This window comes from Pinus tabuliformis, chromosome 9 (assembly GCF_031772625.1).
Source record: "Pinus tabuliformis cultivar Carrire ecotype Pingquan chromosome 9, CPIR1, whole genome shotgun sequence".
Taxonomy (NCBI): domain Eukaryota; kingdom Viridiplantae; phylum Streptophyta; class Pinopsida; order Pinales; family Pinaceae; genus Pinus; species Pinus tabuliformis.
The window spans coordinates 643,439,920-643,454,021 of record NC_142307.1 but is presented as its reverse complement, the minus strand read 5'-3'; the positions used below and the strand labels follow the sequence as shown (position 1 = coordinate 643,454,021).

The window sequence follows — 14,102 nt, the reverse complement described above, 5'->3', positions numbered from 1 at the left end:
CCCCAACAATCACATGCTAACCATTAGAGCCTTCTACAAACACTCTAGCAACTCCATCATGATAACCTGAACAACAAGAAAAAAAAAAATCTCCCACCATGCTTCCCAAAAATGTTGTTAAATCTCTGGATAGACTTCAAGCGGGTCGAGTGCCTTAGGCTAGCCTCTATTCAATTTTCCACTCCTTCCTGCATTTCTCACTGTCGAGCAAAAGCAACATAAGCGGGATGGTGATTCGATCCTAGGTTTCTAGGGAAAACTTAACAACTCGTCCTCATTTAACATAATAAATACAACATCTCATACACGGGTCTTACTATATGGGGTAAATTACTCCTAGACGTGTCAAGCAGTACATCATTATAATGAACTAACCACTAATTTAAAAATCTTAACATGCAATCATGATTTTTTAACCCACATTACCTCTCAGCGACGGAATTCAACAATGCATCACGTGACCTCACCATCTGACTCATCAGCACTTGTTTGATAATTATTCTTCATCTATTGGCCTATATTCTAACAACACATTATAAGAAGAAAAAAAATCCTCCTTTTGGCATTGATACCCTGAATGCCAACGCTTCAAAAATTATTGACTAAAATTGTGATAATAATACCCATGTAAAAATAACCCTCATACACAGTGATACACAAATATTGATTGTCTTTGTGCACATGTGAGAGGTTATGCCACACATAATCCATTAATTTTGATTATTTTGAAGTTATTATTGTACCTATCATCTTCTGGTTAGTTTTTAACATGCTATTTACTGAGTTCTACTTCATATGTGAATTTATTGCCAGATTTGTCATTGTTGATTTTATTTTACATGCAAATTGTTTGATATTGATCTTGAGAATCTGAGATTGGTTCTGTACAAATCACACAGATACACGATTGGTGTGTGTTGGGATATAATGTGGGATTTAAACAAAAATGGGAGTTCAGTTCACATTTTTCTATATTTATCTTTAAATGTGATAATTTGTTGTAAAATTTTGAAGTTAGATACTCATGTCACTAGACCAGATACTGAGTTTTGAAAAATCATATAAAAAATAAATACAATATATAGATATATGATTTATATAATGTGATTCTCAGTATTTTTCTTGTGCTCAGTTGTTGAGTGCAGACTTCTTGCAGTTCTGTTACTATTTGTGGCATCCTCTTATGTGCAACATTATGCCTAGAACATCTTCAAACTGTGGGATTGCGATGGAGAACCAGCTGGTTCCTGTAGTCCTGAAAAGAAGTATTATGGGAACTCATGATGAAAGCAGCTCAAAACAGAAGAGGAGAAAGTTAAATGCATCAATTTCATGTGAGGATCCTATGATAATAGATAACATATCTTGTGGTGAACTTCATGAATATTTATAAGCAAGGGGGGTTGCATGTGTCTAGTTCCTTTCGTTTTTCAATGAGCAAAGGATGGAATTCAATGATATATTCTCCAAGTTTTTTGAATGCTTGTTCAGAGGTCCCATTCCACTGTCCATGGTTCTACATGGTGGACTCCAAGTTTGATCAGGGCATTGTATATGACACAGAGGTCAAAAATGGCACCATATCAATCTCCCCTCTTGTCTGAGAAAAAATGTGAAGTGCAAACCAGTGTCATCTATAGGAGGACTTATTTGTTTTGGGTCATCTCTTGGAAATTTCATTGTGTGAAACCCTCTCACTGGATAGTGTTGCAGATTACCGCATCTAAATATTACTCAGACCATACATGCTATCACTATGGTTGCATCTAAAAATTCATATAAGGTAATACTCATATATGGTGATTTTCCTACATTTGTGATGAAGGTATATGATTCATCAAAACATTACTGGAGTCAACCATCTATAAGTTGTAACATAAAGGAGAGAAGGTATGGAAAATGCTATTTGAAACAAAATTTGGCAGTGATGATGGAACTGTGTATTTTTTTAACAAAGGAGGTAATGTAGTTGCTTCAGATGTCTGGAGGATTCCTTCAAAGGAGTATTCTTCTATCTTGACATCAGGATATGGTGGTGAAGAGAGTATATTTTTTGAACAGATGGGGGGAAATAGTGGCTTGTAATACTCACAAAGGCCTGTGGTATGAATACCCCCCTCTTTTACCCTCACCACTTGAGTATTCTCTAGACATTGTGAATTGTGGGGGACGTATGTTTGTGGTACTCCTAGAATTTTTGGAAAGTGCCCGAATATAATGAGACACAGTCTAAGTGGGTGCAAGTCTTAGCAATGCCCCCTTCAATGTCTTAGCAGTACTATGAAAAGAAATTCGATATCAACTATATAGGTTATAGAAACGTAATAATGATTTGCGTAAGTTCTAGCCAATTCAACAGTCAAGTCTTGTGTAACATCTTGGAAAACTCATGGCTAGAATTCAACAAGTATTCTTGTCATTGTTTGTAAATAAATTTTCCACACACAACATAGCTAGTGTATGGATTATAAATGAAATCTTCATGTATACCATAAGAAACTATAAATATAAAACAAATGAGATGAAGATCGGAACTTTTTAACATTTCTGAGATCCAAGCCATTGTAAAATTTGTTGGAATTGTGACTAATGTGTTGTACTTTATGGAAACCTACTTGATAAGGATGTAAACATGATGGTAGCATAATGAGTATACAGGCAATACAGATGTGGCAGAGATATTGGACAAGGGAATATCAGTTCAAACACAACGGAAGGATAAAGGAAGTGTTTTAAGAAGTGTACGTGGGCCCTGTGAACAAAGGTTGTGTACATACACGAGTATGGTTGTTGGGCATCCAAAATGTCATCCAATTTCTCCTTCATTTACATCATTTTACCCTCATTCTATAACTCTATAGCCCCATAACCTTACATTAAGTAACCATTTTCATTATCATATAGGTTTAACATTAATATTTTCCAAGTCATTAATTTTAAGTATTATAAGTGAATTTGTGATTAAATATTAGGAAATTAACATGTTTTCATATATATCTAAAAGTGTTATGAGTTTTGTGATATTGTAGGCCTACTTGGAGATTCTAGAAGGGTCCTACTTGGCCATCCAACCACAAATTCGAATTTCAAATTCCAACTCATGAGGATTTGTGGAATAATTGTAGAAGATGTGGATCATTAATTATTCACATCCAAAGGAGAAGAATCATGGATGAGAGGATTTTGAGAGGATTTGTATCTTACATTTTTAGGAGATTAGTTGTAACCACAAGAGATAAATGTGGATTTAGGAGAGATCTAAGGATCTATATTTATTGAATAGTTATCCTTAATTTTTGTATAAATAAGAGTGCACCCTTCATACAAAGGGTTGTCAATTGTAACTAGTTAGTGTTGTTGTTAGTGTTAGTGTTAGTGTTAGTTGCTACTTGGAGGTTCCGAGTTCTAGATGTGATTTGTTAAGTGAGGAGAGAGAATTCTTATAATATCTTGTAACTTCATCTTTATGAAAAGCATACTGCTATTTTGATATCCAAGATGTGATAGTTGATTCAGTGTGCTTGCTGAGGAATGGAGGACCCCCATCAACCATAGTTTGCACACCTTTGTACATATTGGTAACATAGTGTAGTTATTTTATTTCATTTCTTTTGAGCAAGTATGTTTTCATTTTATTCAAATGTGTTTTCATTTTATGCAAGTGTGCTTTTCCTTTCAGCAAGTGTGATTTCATTTCAGCAGGTGTGAGTGTGATTTCAATTCAGCAAGTGTGATTTCAATTTTGCAAGTGTGATTTCATTTATGCAAGTGTGGTGTGATTTCAATTTTGCAAGTGTGATTTCATTTATGCAAGTGTGGTGTGATTTCAATTTTGCAAGTGTGATTTCAATTTATGCAAGTGTGGTGTGATTTCAATTCTGCAAGTGTGATTTCAATTTCAAGCAAGTGTGATTTCCTTTATGCAAGTGTGATTTCAATTTCTTTATGTTTGGTTTTTTCTAGATTAGATTAATTTAACTTGTTTGGTAACTAGTTTTATTTGCATTAGATTAATCTAATCTTAAATATAACCACCTAGTACATATAGTACATGTATACCCGTCAATTCTACGAACCCCAGGTTGACAATTAATGATAGGGATTTAACTCGCAATTAAATCACCCAAAAATGGTGAAGCAAAGTCATGTTCATTTTCTGCACCGTAGTATTCTCAATACCAGGGGACCTTACCATGGTATTGGCCCATAGTAATGAGCATGACAATGGATATTTGATCCTGTCAAAGAATACCATCGGCATAACTACGGAATTAGCCTAAGATATTGGCTAATGCCTAAGCTATATAAGGAGATGGAGATCGAAGAGCTATGTGTGCAAGTATTGGGTTATTTGATGATTGGTTTGATTTGAAATAGGTGTACACCAAGGAATATGGTGATGGATTCGATCTATTAGATCTAAAATGAATACATATTGAACAATCTGCTTATGGTTTGATAGATTTGTAATGATGATGTTATGATGTATATTTGTTATGGTGTATATCAAGATTTGGGTGTTTTGTTGTGAAATGAAGATTTGACTCAATAATTACATATTTGTACACAGGTTTGCTTCAAAAAGGTCACGTACATATGTGAATATGCTTTTGGGTAGTCACGTATATATTCTACAGTGTGGACATATTTATACATAGGTGTCAAGTATGAAAGGCGCGTACATATGCGGAAATGCTTTATAAGGGTCACATACATCTATTAGGGTTTTGCAGTATGAGCTGATGATAATGATTGATTTGTTTTATTATGTTTGGTTTTATCTATCAATGAAGTATTGCATGATAATATGTGCTTAACAATGATGATTGGGTTGAACTGTTGAATAGTAATGATGCTGCTATGAGATTATCTGTATATGGTTCAGAGATCTATGATGGGATCAGTATGTGTTTCAGTGATTGTTTAGTAGTGTAGTAATTCAAATTCAGATTTTTGTGTTTTGAGATTTGTACGCAGGTCATTCTAAGGGAAAGCATGTATATACGCGGGTATGCCTCTAAACAGTAGCGTATATATTCTGACATGTTTTTAATCAGGGTTTGTAGTGACAGGATCTGGTTTCTATGATGAATAGTATGAAGTCTACTATTTTGATGAATGGGTATACATTGTGATAAGTTAGTCTGGTTGTTTGAATAAGTTATTTCAATATTTGATTTGGTGATCTAGTTGGTTTAATGACTTGATACAGTGTTGATTTCAATATTGTTATCTGATATTTGGAATGGATCCAGTTTGAAATATTCTGAAAAGTGATGCAAAAAGAACATAGGATAAGGGAGTTGTAGCTCCCTTCCAGAATAAGCTAGAGAATGAGAGAAGGTTGTATCCTTCTGCAGGTGGGTGCCTGTGTACTAGTATGAGCCTACACTAGTACAAGATTGTAAGAAATTTCTCTTTATAATAAAAGAAGAAGACAGAGACGAAATCAGCAGTGGTTTTTTCCCACACCGGGTTTCCACCTAAAAATCCTAGAGTTCATGAGTGCTGATGTGTTGCTTATTTGTGATGGTTTATTCTATTCTTAATGCACGTGGTTATTGTTTACTTAATGTCTAATGAAGTACTGATACACTGGTTTAAGTTAAACAGTTGATGAATTAACTAAAAAGTTAGTTAACTAGATATACGCTACTTGTCTTCATTACAGTTGCGTACATACGCAGGTTTACTTCATAAAAGTAGCATACATAAATCTGAATGTGAAAAGAGAAAGGTTAAGTAGTTTTAAAATGTTGATTAAACAACCCCCCCCCCCCCCCCCCCCCCCCCCTTCTCATTATTTTTCCTAACAATTGGTATCAAAGTAGGTACTTTAGAAGAAGCTTGATCACTTGAAGGAAGATTCATCAAGATGAGCAACCAAGAGGGAGAAACATTTATCAGGTGACCATTTTTTAATGGATCCAATCTGGTTTTCTGGAAATTCGAAACAAAATCTTATATACAGTCACTTGGAGCGGATGTTTGGGGAATCGTTGGAAATTCGAAACAAAATCTTATATATAGTCACCATATTAGGAAGCTTGGAAGAATTATAATCTTTCAAAGTCATGCAGTTGAATACCGCAAAGGCTATATGGGACAAGATCATCCAAAGTTATGAAGGCAACACCAAGGTAAAAACTGCCAAACTTCAAACTCTTAGAATTCAATATAAAACTCTCAAAATGCATAATGATGAAAGTATTGCAAGTTTCTTTTTTACGGTAGATGAGATCGTTAATTCGATGAGAAATATTGGTGACGAAATAAAAGAATCATCACTACTTGAGAAAATCTTAAGATCTCTAACCCCAAAATTTGGTTCGAAAATCTTTTTCATTGAAGAAATGAAGGATTTTAAGAATCTTACTATTGAACAGCTTCATGGGAATTTAACAACCTATGAAATGAGAAAAGGGGATCCCTCAGAAATCAGATAAGATGCATTCAAAGCTACTTCTAAAGGAAAGGAAAAGGAGGAGCTCAAGGAATCAAGGTATATATTTGATGAAGAAGAGGCAAACTTCGTAAAGAAACTCCAAGTAGGCATTGGCATATTTAGAGGTAAGCTTCCTTTCAAATGTTTTTCTTGTGGAGGATTTGGTCACTATGTTGCTAAATGCTCTTATAAATAAATCCATCAGAAAGAGAAAATTTCAGCAAAAGTAAATTTTAGAGGAAGATTTGAAAACAAGAGAAGCTTATACACACATGAAGATAGTGATGGTCTTTCAAATGGTGAAGAAGGTGAGTCCGATCAAGAATATCAATTACTTATGGAATTTGAAGATAAATGTATTGATGAATCTAATAATGTTTTTGTGAATGCCCTAGAAGAAAAGGATAATCTCATAGAAGAAATAAATCAGCTTAAAATTTGTTTAGAAGAAGTTAAATTAGTAGAAGATGCTCTGAAGAAACAAATATTAGAAAAAGAGAGGCATAATGAAAAGTTGGAACTAGAAGTCGTAAGTCTAAGGAAAGAACTTGAGAAAAAAAAATATAAACCTTAGATTTGCTAAAGGGTCTGAGGCCTTAGAATAAATCATCAAAGTACAACGCTCTCCTCTTATAAAAACAGGTCTTGGATACAATGGAGAATCATCAAAGACTGTAAAATCTTCTGAAACAGGTACAAGAAGCTATCTCAATGCAGTAAAAGGAAGCAGTAAACAAAATTCTACTCTCAGCAAAGGAATAAGGGTTCAAATGTTTCTCAAGTGAATCACCCTTATCATAATCAAAGGGAAAGATACGCAAGAAGGTACTATACACCCAAGAACTTTTACTTTAATGGTCAATGCTTCAATTGTCATAATTTTGGTCATAAGGCTGCTCAGAGTGTTGCTTATAAAAATATCATGACTAGAGAAGCAAGAAAACAAAAGAATGAGACTGGGTTAAAGAAATAATCTCATAATACCTTCTCACCTCTTCAAGATGAATCTAAATGTTCCTTTTGAAATAAATTTGGGCATAGAGAAACTTAATGCAAAAGCAAAATACAATCAACTCTTCATAATGAACAAAATACAACAACATCTAAGGTATGGAAAAAGAAAACCATAGAATCTGAGAATTGTGATTTAGCTTTATATGCAGTAGATCAAGAAAATATGTGGTACATTAACAGTGGATGTTGAAAACATATGACAAGTGATAAAGATAAGTTTATGTCATTTAATGAAATAAAGAAAGAGAATAATGTAACATTTGAAAATAATTCACATGTTGTTATCAAAGGAAAATGTTATATACCTAGGGGGGATAATATGGGGTACAAAGGGAGGTACCCCATGGATCATTACCATGGTGCCCTCATACCATCGAACTAATACCATAGGCCCATTACATTATTACTAACTACTTGTGGTCCCTTACATGATATGGGTTAACCACCTTATTTATTACTATGGCCCATCCTATTATTACATTATTACCTTGGGTAGCTCCCTTTGTACCCCATATTATCCCCCCTAGGTATATAACAGAAAACGAACTATTTTACTGAAAGAAAAGGTTAAAGCTGGAAATTTTTGTTTGTTGATGGATTAAAACATAACTTATTGAGTGTTAGTCAGATGCGTAATTACGGGCATGAATTTTTGTTTTCAGATCAAAGAATTGTGTGGTACGATATCTCGATATAGGTAAGATCATAATAAAGTGAATGAGAACTCCAGGTAATGTCTATGCCTTGGAAGGCAATTTAGAACATTATTACTTGAGAAAATCATAAGAAAGTTGGCTCTGTTAGCGCTTGAAATTTCACCTCAGGCTGAGAAAGGTAAACCTCAAGGCAACATCAAACCATTTAGCCTCGTAGCTAGCCCTACGGGGCAGGAGAAGGCTCTCTCCGGTCTATCTCGAAAAATCTCCAATAAATGAGATGACCAATAAGGTATCACTGATATTAGGCTAGTACACTGATCAGAAAGATTGATTTTGGGGTTTTTGGGTTTTTGGTGGCAAATTGAGGAGAGGGCAATTTTGGGTGCGGGGATTGGACACAGTTTCTGCAGGGGGTTCTTTGGGGCGAGGTAGGAGACCGTATTGATGTCTTTGATTGAGGTGAGTGGATGGAAAAGACCGGTGAGGAGATAAGGAGAGCAAATAATACTTTGAATTCTCCTTAAATAGTAGAAAACATAGAAATTAAACAAATTTAAAAGCAGAGCATGGCAAGCATGAATTCTTACTTTAACACTTCATTTGTTTAATGTGCAGCAGTAAAGGAAAGGAAATGATTCACATAAACACACTTACAAGAACATTGAGAAACACACCATCAACACATGAGTCCACAAGAATCCCAAAGAGGACTGCAAAACCCTGGTCTTCCTTAGCCAAAAATTGCAGAGATACAGTGAAATAATACAATGATAGCTTCTCCCTCAAGAGTCCAACCTTCCAACCCCTGAAAATGACTAAGAAAATACATAATATAGGCAAGCCAACCTCTTCCCTTGCCTCTAGGGGTCGAGCTCATCCTTCTAGGAGCTGTTTCAACCACTTCTAAACTAAGCACTACAAACTAGGCAGTCAAAACAACTTGCCTCTATAAACTTGGAAACCAATTCATACATTTAATTTTTTACCCTTTTCATAAATGAATATTCTAGAAGAGTTACAAAAGGGTAAAAGTGTCTAAAAGGTGTCACAATTACATCAAAGAGGACCATCATTAACCTCAAAAAGTCAAACTGAGTCAAATCTGCGTTTTTTGGGCTGTACAGTGCATTTCTGGACAAATCTGCCTGACGGGTCGCGCCCCTTTGGAGCTATGTTTGAGGCACTTTCAGGTGTCCAAATTGAGCAAAAGTGGGCTTGTTGGAAAGGTCTGTGAGTCTACTTTCCAACCCAACTGGAAGTTTTGAATTTTGAGGTCATTTTCCCTGTCAAAACTTAATTCTCCCAAGACTGGTTTCTGCAACTCAAAAAAGGGCCAGAAAGTCATATTTTGGTAGTTTTTTGACCTTTTGGGGGACCAAAACTGCACAAAATATCAAGTCCATCCATGGGCATATGTAACTTTGCATGAAAAATCTATAAATGCTGAGTTTTTGCCAAAAGGAGTTGCCATGATGAAGGGTCGCGCGCGGGGTGAGACCCGTTAATGGGAAAAACCTGCAAATGGCACAAAAAATTCACAAATGACAAAATTTTCTCCAAATTTCTTGAAATTTGGGCTGGGAGTCCCCAATCAAGTACCATGCTCAGTCAAAGAGGCTTTGACCAAAATTTGGAGTGGATCGGGCCTTTTTCGTCGTTTTAGTGCCTTGGTCAACCTCCTTGGATCCGGCGATTGTAATTTTGACATTTCTCTAAAACCATGACACTTGTGCAAAAAGTGAAGGAGTTTTTTCTTCTTTGGCATGTTGTGGACAAAAACCTCTCTCAGTTTTACAAAATTCATCTTTGATTTCTCTGAAACATCATTTGAGTGAAACTTACCCCGATGTGTGAAACAAGGAATTTTGTCGAAATGGAGCGAAATGAAGGGGATAGGGGGCTTCTAAATTCTTGGGGAAATTTTTCGGAGTGGGGAGGGATGTTAGGAAGCAGGGGAAAGTGGAATATCAGAGATTGAGCGAGGGGAAGGGGTCCAAAAGGGCAAAACACAGGCCAAACCTAGAAAATTGCCAGGTTGTAGCTAGAAACTAGGGTTTGTAAAAAAATGAGGAATTTGGGGGATCTAAGTGATGGAAAGCATTTGGTAAGGTACTTTAAGGATAGGGGAAGGTGTATGAACATCAGGATACAAGTTTCGCTGATGATTTGACCGTCCAAGAGAAATTAGCTTCAAAACCCTAGGAGAGGGAAATGACCTTGCCTAGGCGCAACTGAAGCATGGACAAGATGTAAAATGACCCATTAGACACTGAGATGATAATGACAACCCTATGAATGATGATAGACTCAGCTGAATAATGACATGGACCGACATTTTGACAACTTTAGAAGGAGTTAAAGCAAACCCTAGACCTAATGCCTAGTGACCAAATTTTGCTTGAAAATTCTTTGAAATGACAAAATTTGACTTGGAAACTCTGAGACCACTTTGTAAGAGCATATTTGATCACTGGAGGAAGGCTGGAAAGACTGACACTAACAGGCTCTAGCACAAAATATTAGGAAATCTAAGCTTCAGTCAATTACATAAGTCAAGCAAAATAGTAGATTTCGTGACTTGCCTAACATCTCTCTACTAGAAAATACCATATGCAAATCATGTCAATTTAGTAAGAAAACCAAGGTGCAGTTTAATGCTAAAGAAGGTACTTCATGTAAGCCACTTGAACTTATTCATATTGATTTGTGTTGTCCTATGAGAAAGAAGTCTCCTCAAGGGGGAGAATAGTTCATATTATTCATTGATGATTTTACTCGTATGTGTTGGATTGGCTTATGAAAACATAAATATGAAGCATTTGATAAATTTGAAGTCTTAAAATCTCTAGTAGAGAGTGAGTTAGATTTGAAAATCAAATGTATTAGATCTGATAGAGGAGGTGAATTTATATCAGATGATTTTTTCGACTTTTGTGAACAATAAGGCATCAAGAAGTAGTTTTATATAGCTAAAACTCCTCAACAAAATGGAGTGGCAAAAGGAATGAATAGAAAATCCAACAAATGGCACGTGTCATGCTTGAATTCATTGCTAAGCAAATTGTCAGTAAGGTATTTTCTACCTTTCTGTTAGTAACAAATATCCTTCTTCATTTACAATATGGAAGTGAGAAATACATAAATTGGTTTAGATGGAAGGAACAAAATTAGTGCAAATTCCATGGTCATAATTAGTGAGTGTAGAGGAAACGGCTAATAAATGAGTTCTGATAGTGGATATAGTAGTGAGGCAGTTTGCCCACTTAGAATGGTACAAATAAAACTTGGTTTTTCGAGTAAATAATAACTAAAACTGAAATGTATCAAATCCAACCTTGTGTGGTAGATTTGAAAGTCTCTAAACACCCTTTTTGGTTTTGTCCCTTTTCTAAGTCTGTATGGCATCGGGTTGTCTCCTTTCCTGAGCAGTTCCTTCCCACTCCTTTTATCTGGAAAATAGCCTTGCTTAGGGATGAACTTCCCTAGGCTGTGGAGTTTCAAGCAATATTGAACCAGACTTATGCAGGAACGCAACAAAATACTGATATACACATATACACATAAATGCAGTAGCAATAAAACTTCATTTCATTAATATCAAAGAACTAAAATATGCTTACATACATAAATGGAAATAAACTAGCTCAGGCGATGGTATCTTATCTTTGAGAAGAGATGTGGTGGCTACATGCCTCTGAATTGTGTTACAATGAGGCTCAAAGGCCTATTTGTTATTGAGAAACAATGGAAAACCCTAAACATCAAAAAACCTAACCTCAGGAGATGAAGCGCCAAAACCATGGACCCCATTTGGGTAAATTGGTACATCAACTTCCTGGGGTCATAACTTTGGCATACTATCTATGTTTGGCTATCATAATACCTCGATCAAATTCTCGAAGAGGAGGCCGAAAACAAACTAGTAAGATAGTTTGGGACTTTTTCAGTCTCTCAGTTTTCCTTAAAAACGTCTTTTAGTCCCTCAAAACAGATCTAGAAGTTTAGGACCCTAAAAATTGTCAAAAATAGTAGTTTGTGCTACAATTAAGGAAAATGAAAAGAAACAATGGTGGGGGACCAAGTGGAATAGGTTGGTGGCCACCAATGTCCACCTAGATCAAATATAGCAGCTAATAAGAGTAGAAGTATTTTTTTTTCTCATATGGACAAAAGGAATGATGCATTATTTGTTAATTTCCAGCCTACTATAATTTTCATATGGTATGGAAATTCAATATTCAAGAAAATCTGCATATGGAAATCTCAATACAAGTGAAAAAAATTGAGTTGGATGTGGTCCATTTGAGGCAGCAGCTATTGGACATTTAGGGAGGCGCCCTTTTTACTAAGCAGGGAGACCCCATATGCTTCTTTCCATTCAGTTCACTCCATGCTCAGAGACCATGCCACCAAGATGGCCATGCATTCAGAGAGTGGAGGGAGAATCAGGATAGATGACCACCCTATCAAGTACTACAAAATGACAAGTTTCTTACACTTGCTCTTGCATTCTTGGATGCTGAAAAACCTCTTGAGGCTACCAAACAATAGATGTAAGCCAATAGTTATTGATCATGAGACTAGTGTGGATAGTTGGGGGCTGACTCCAATGACCACAATGATCTGCCAACCCATATTGGGATTACACAAACTGCTGCATAGCCTTGTTTGAGTTCTTATATTCTTTTCGGTCCATGGATCGATGGAATAAATACTATTTACATTTTGGAAGTTATTTTTCATCACTTTCACCCAAGGGTCATTGGTTAGGCTAATGGGTTTTTTGGTTTTCCAACCCACCTAATTTACTTTGGTGGTTGTGTTTGTGAGCCCTTTTTTATAAAATTCCCAATGTACAGTCATTGTTCATATAATAGTTAAAGAAATAAATTTATTCCAAAAAAGAAATGTCCTTCAGATATCTAGTACAGGGTATGTGGTAACCTATTATTGGCACCAAGGGATTCAATTACAATACATCAAAACCCATTACAAGTCCTCAACAATACAATCGCATCTAATGTTACACCATTAATAGTTAAAAATAGTTGTGAACAAAAGCTAGCATGGACAAACTTGTCCAACCACCAATAACCACAACCTTATGCAATGCACCAACATAGGTTCAAAAATATTTCGAAGAAAAGCATGTGTGTCATAACTAATCATATTGTAACCACTTTGATCCTGTAAAGCCCACATCCATACTATATATATTTGTATTTTTTTTTTTTAATGAAAACTACCAGTTTAACATGGAAGCTAAGTGTTAAAATTAAAAGTTAGAATTTATGAAGGTTGGTACTCTTTTGATTAAAATTTATAGGAATGTAAAGAACTTATAAATGCATAAATTTTCCCCTTGGAAGTATGTAATAATAACAATAAATTATAGAACCACTCACGTTGGTTATGATTTTTATTTGATTGGTTTTTATCTTATAAGGAAAAATCGTATTAAATTATGGCAAGTGAACCATGGTTAGAAGAGGTACAAGAAGAAGTGGGGCAACTAAAGGGCACAACATGGCGCCACCACAACATCCAACTCCTACCACCCCACGTAATGAGGGGGAAAACATCTCAACATAAGAATAGATACCAGCTGGAGAAGTGTTGAACTTAATGAGATCATTCCAACACATGTCTGAGGAATTAATAAACCATTTGGAACGGGAGCATGGAGGACCTGTCATACAAAATGAAACACCCCAAAACACCACAAGAAATGATGTACGTCGAGATTTGGAAAAGGTAAATTTCCAGAATTTTGGGAGTCCACTGATGGTCAATCTGTAGAGGCATGGTTGGAAAACATGGCTATGTGTTTTACCCTAAGAGATTACACCTCAAACATGAAGGCCAAGATGGGTATATTCTAGCTAAAGGGAAACGCGCTACTTTGGTGGAAGACATTATTAAGCAATTGGGGATGGATATATTAGAAGTAACTTGGGAGCTATTTGAAGAAAAATTTAGAGAAC

General features: G+C 35.6%; 1 pseudogene; it reads left to right on the top strand.

The window, feature by feature from the left end:
- Window positions 1-1,183: 1,183 nt before the first annotated feature.
- LOC149150287 (F-box only protein 13-like) lies at window positions 1,184-2,429 on the top strand (annotated as a pseudogene).
- The last annotated feature ends 11,673 nt before the right edge of the window (window positions 2,430-14,102 follow it).